The sequence below is a fragment of the Mus pahari genome, chromosome 3, assembly GCF_900095145.1.
Source record: "Mus pahari chromosome 3, PAHARI_EIJ_v1.1, whole genome shotgun sequence".
NCBI lineage: Eukaryota > Metazoa > Chordata > Mammalia > Rodentia > Muridae > Mus > Mus pahari.
The window spans coordinates 4,686,368-4,692,563 of NC_034592.1; positions in this window are offsets into that span (position 1 = coordinate 4,686,368).

Below are 6,196 nucleotides of genomic sequence, written 5' to 3' on the forward strand. Positions count from 1 at the left end.
GGTTTTGTGTGTCAACTTGACACAGGCTGGAGTTATCACAGAGAAAGGAGCTTCAGTTGGGGAAGTGCCTCCATGAGATCCAGCTGAGGGGCATTTTCTCAATTAGTGATCAACAGGGAAGGGCCCCTTGTGAGTGGGACCATCTCTGGGCTGGTAGTCTTGGTTCTATAAGAGACGAGGCTGAGCAAGCCAGTGGAAGCAAGCCAGTTAGTAACATCCCTCCATGGCTTCTGCATCAGCTCCTGCTCCCTGACCTGCTTGAGTTCCAGTCCTGCATCCTTTGGTGATAAACAGCAATGTGGAAAGTGTAAGCTGAATAAACCCTTTCCTCCCCAACTGCTTCCTTGTCATGATGTTTGTGCAGGAATAGAAACCTTAAGACAGACCAACTGTACAAAACAAAGAAAGAATGTTAAAAGCAGTAAGGGAAAATAGGTCAAATAACATATAAAGGCACAGCTATCAGAATTACACCAGACTTCACACCCAAAGCTATTAAAGCTAGAAGTTCCTGGGCAGATCTCATACAAACCCTAAGAGAACACAAATGCTAGTCCAGGCTACTTTACCCAGCAAAACTCTCAATTACCATAGATGGTAAACCAAGTTATTCCATGACAAAACCAAATTTACACAGTATCTTTCCACAAATCCAGCTCTGCAAAGGATAATAGATGGAAAACCCAACACAAGGAGGGAACCTACACACTTATATCAACAAACCAGAAGAAGAAAACCACGCAAGCATAAAAATAACATCAAAAATAACAGGAAGCAACAATGACTATTGCTTAATATCTCTTAACATCAATGCACTCACTTCCCCAATAAAAAGACATAGACTAACAGATTGGATATGTAAACAGGACCCAGCATATTGCTGCATACAGGAAACACACCTCAGTCTCAAAGACAAACTACCTCAGATTAAAGGGCTGAAAAACAATTTTCCAAGCAAATGGGCCCAAGAAACATATCAGAGTAGCCATTCTAATATTGGATAAAGTCGACTTTCAACTGAAGGTCATCAGAAAAGATAAGGAAGGACACTTCATAATCTTCAAAGAAAAAATCTACCAAGATGAACTCTCAGTTCTGACCATCCATGCTCCAAATGCAACGGCACCCACATTCATAAAAGAAACTTTACTAAAGCTCAAAGCACACATTCCATGTCACACTATAATAGTAGGGGACTTCAATCCCACTCTCATCAATGTACAGATCAGGAAAACACAAACTAAACAGAGACACAGTGAAACTAAAAGAAGTTATGGACCAAATGGAATTAACAAATATCTATAGAATATTTCTTCCTAACTCAAAATAATGTACCTTCTTCTCAGCACCTCATAGTACCTTCTCCAAAACTGACCATATAATCAGTCATAAAACAGACCTCAACAGATATAAGAAGAGTGAAATAATCTCATGCCTCCAATCAGAAAACATCAGATTAAGGCTGGTCTTCTATAGCCACAAAAACACCAGAAAGCCCACGTACACGTGGAAGCTGAACAATGCTCTATTCAATGATAACTTGGTCAAGGAAGAAATAAAGAAAGAAATTGAAGACTTTTTAGAATTTAATAAAAATGAAGGTATAACATACCCAAACTTATAGGACACAATGAAAGCAGTGCTAAGGGGAAAACTCAGAGTTCTGAGTGCCTCCAAAAAGAAACTAGGGAGAGCATACACTAGCAGCTTAACAGCACACCTGAAAGCTATAGAACAAAAAGAAGTAAATACACCCAAGAGGAGTAGATGGCAGGAAATAATCAAACTCATGTCTGAAATCAACCAAATTGAAACAAAAAAGAACTATACAAAGAAACAACAAAACTAGGAGCTGATTCTATGAGAAAAAGAAGACCTCAGAAGATGGAAAGATCTCCCATAATCATGGACTGACAGGATTAATATAGTAAAAATGGCCATCTTGCAAAAGCAATCTACAGATCCAATGGAATCCCCATCAAAATTCCAACCCAATTTTTCATAGAATTAGAAAGAGCAATTCTCAAATTCATCTGGAATAATAATAATAATAATAATAATAATAATAATAATAATAATAATAATAATAATAAACTGGACAGTGAAAGCTATTCTCAACAATAAAAGAATTTCTGGGGGAATCAGCATCCTGGACCTCAAGCTGTACTACAGAGCAATAGTGATAAAAAAGTGCATGGTGTTGGTACAGTCACAGGCAGGTAGATCAATGGAATAGAATTGAAGACCCAGAAATGAACCCACACACCTACAGTTACTTGACCATTGACAAAGGAGCTATAACTATCCAATGGAGAAAAGACAGCATCTTCAACTAATGGTGCTGGTCCAAATGGCAGTCAACATGAAGAAGAATACAAATTGATCCACTCTTATCTCCCAGTTCAAAACTCAAGTCCAAGTGGATCATTGACCTTCATATAAAACCAGATTCACTGAATCTAATAGACTAGAAAGTGGAGAAAATTCTCAAACACATGGGCACAGGGGAAAATTTCCTGAACAGAAACCAATGGCTTATGGTCTAAGATCAATAATCCACAAATGGGATGTCATGAAATTGCAAAGCTTCTGTAAGGACACTGTCAATAGGACAAAATGGCAATTAATAGATTGGGAAAAGATCTTTACCAATTCTAAATTCGATATGGGGCTAATATCCAACATAGCCAAAGAACTCAAGAAGGTAGACTCCAGAGAACCAAATAACACTATTAAAAATGGGGAACAGAGCTAAATAGAGAATTCTCAACTGAGGAAATTCAAAGGGCTCAGAAACACCAAAGTAATGTTCAACATCCTTAGTCATCAGGGAGATGCAAATCAAAAGGACCCTTAGATTCCACCCATACCAGTCAGAATGGCTAAGATCAAAAACTCAGATGACAGCAGATGCTGGCAAGGATGTAGAGAAAGAGGGACAGTCCTCCATTGCTGGTGGGATTGCAAGCTGGTACAACCACTCTGGAACTCAGACTGATTTTCCTCAGAAAATTGGGCATAGTACTACCTGAGGACCCAGCTATAGCACTCCTGGGCATATAACCCAGATGATGCTCCAAAATGTAATAAGGACACATGCTCTACTATGCTCATAGCAGTCATATTTATAATAGCCAGAAGCTGGAAGCAACCCAAGTGTCCCTCAACAAAGGAATGGATACAGAAAATGAGGTACATTTACACAATGGAGTACTACTCAGCCATTAAAAACAATGACTTCATGAAACTCACAGGCAAATGGATTGAACTTGAGAATATCATCCTGAGTGAGGTGACTCAGTCACAAAGGAACAAGCATGGTATGTACTCACTGATAAGTGGATTATTAGCCCAAAAGTTCTGAATACCCAAGGTTCAATTCACAGACCATGTGAAGCCTAAGAAGAAGGAAGACCAAAGTGTAGATGCTTCAGTGCTTTTAACAAGGGTGAACAAATAATCAAAAGAGGAAATGTGGATAAAAAGTGTGGAGCAGAGGCTGAAGGAAATACCATCCAGAGGCTGCCCCACATGGGGATCCATCCCATGTACAGCCACCAAACCTGGAAGCTATTGTGGATGCTGGGAAGTTCTTGCTAATAGAAGCTCAATATTCAGTCCCCTCAGAGGCTCTGTCAGAGGCTGACAAATACAGAGGAGGAAACTTGCAACCAAACATTGAACTGAGCTTGGGGGGTCCCTACTGGAGGAGTTAGAGAAGGGACTGAAGGAGCTGAGGGAGTTTGCAGCCCCATGAAGGAAGCAACAGTGTCAACACTCCATACTCCCTGGAACTCTCGGGGACTGGACCACCAACCAAAGAATACACAGGAAGCGACCCATGATGCTGGCCACATAAGTGGCAAAAGATGGCCTTGTTGGATATCAGTGGGAGGAAAGGCCTTTGTGTCTGAGGGTGTTCAATGCCCCAGTGTAGGGGATGCCTGGGTGGGAGGATGGGAGTGGGTGGGTGGGGAAGCACCCTCATAGAGTCAGGTGTCAGAGACCAGATTGAGAAAGCCCAGGCATCTTACATCTCGGGCATCCTGCAGCCCAGGCATTTTATACCTAGGGCATCCTGCAGCCCAGGTGTTTTCACAGTATGCAGCTAAGAGCCACATAGTACTTTGTCAAGAGCCTTTCCCCCTCTCTCTCTGCAAGGCCACTCCTGGGAACCAGCAAGACCTAAACAGACATCAAGGACTGAGGGAGTCTTCTCACATCCCAGAGCTGCCCAGAGCTGTCACCTTGAACTGTTAGGAGGATCTGGACTCTGAGAAAGGACTCTTAGATAAGCCGCCCTATGTCCCAGGGCAGTGGCGCCAAGGACCCTAGATGAATCACTAAATGTATTAGACTTGCAAATAACTCTTCCCAATTATTTCTCTCTGCTTGTGGACGTTGTACATCGTGGTGCGCACTAGGCTCCGCACCACGATGTACAACGTCCACAAGCAGTTTTCAATTTTTAAACAATTTAAATATATTCTTTCTTAAATGGTCTAAATTGAATCTGGTTATCTTCCATAACCAAACACTAGAAATATGTGTCTTGTATACACATATTTTCTGCTCTATCACTTTCTATGTCCTAATTATGTTTCTTCCTATTGTTATGCCACTTTATGCAAATGATACTTATTATTCTCTTTCTTTTCTTTCTTTTCATTTATATAAAAGATTTGTTCATACTTTCCAATAAAATTCAGCATTGGAAAAAAAAAATAAAATCTATTTCTTTGGTTAAAAAAAAAAAATGTCAAGATAAACTCAAATATCAAAAAACAAATAATCCAATTTTTAAAATGTGGTACATATTTAAATAAAGAATTCTCAATAGGGAAATATCAAATGTCTGAGGAACACTTAAAGAGATATTCAACATCCTTAGCTATCAGGAAAATACAGATCAAAATTACTTTCAGATTTCATCTTATACCTGACAGGATTGCTAAAAGCAATTACACAAAGGACAGATCATGCTGGTGAGATTTAGAGAAAGGGGAATACGCCTCCATTTTTTGTTGGAGTGCAAACTTTTACAGCCACTATAGAAATCAATATGGCGATTCCTCAGGAAACTGGAAATCAATCTACAAGATACAGTTTTAAAATGCTTGGGCATATACTCAAAGGACATCCCATCCTACCACAAGGACACTTGCTCATCTATGTTCCTTGTGACTTTCTTCATAATAGCCAGAAACTGGAAACAACCTAGATGTCTTTCAACAGAAGAACAGATGAAGAAAATATAGTACATTTATACAATGGCATATTACTCAGCTGTTTAAACAAATGACATGAAATTTTCAGACAAATTGGTGCAAATAGAAAAAAACATCTTCCTAATTGAGGTAACCCAAAAGCAAAATATCAAATATGGTATTTGTTTACTTATAAGTGGATATTAGCTGTTACATAAATAATAATCAAGCTATAATCTGTAGACCCGGAGAGGTTAGGTAAAGAGAAAGTCTGGGGTGTGGGGTGGGAGACAGTAATGCATGTACCTCCCTCAGAAGGAGAAATAGAATAAATTTTGAAGGTGGGCTGGAGGCTGGTGTGGAGAGGAACAGGGAGGACAGGGAAGATGAAGGGAGTGAATGTGGGGAGAGAGAAAGGGAACTGGGGAATTCTGGAAGGGGATAGAAACCTAGTACAGTGGGAACTTCCTGGAATCTACAGGGCTGATTTTAGTGAGGATTCCTAATAATGGATGAAGCAGAGTCTGAACTGGCCATCTTTTGTAGCACCCAAGGCTTCCAGTGGAGTGACTTAGTTACAGTCCTTTCAGTTGTTGACCAGTGTGGTTCTGTAGAGATCCTTAAACAACACTGACTTAGGCTAAGACAAAAGGTTACTCTGAAAACTGACAGCAGGGAGTCATTGTTGAGGACAACATCCCCAGAGCTCATTGAATGTAGAGAGTCCAAGGTGATGTGGACATGGAGTCTTCGCTCCATCGAGTCTCTTTGGAATGCTTAAATTTCTGTCTCAAATAAGGAGATATTTTACTTGAAAAAATGATTGAGTGGACAGTGGAGAAAGTTGTTACAATAAGAAGAGAGCTATCCAATTGTGATAAAAACTGCATGGTACTGGTACAGCGACAGACAGGTAGATCAATGGAATAGAATTAAAGACCCAGAAATGAATCCACACACCTATGGTCACTTGATCTTTGACAAGGGAG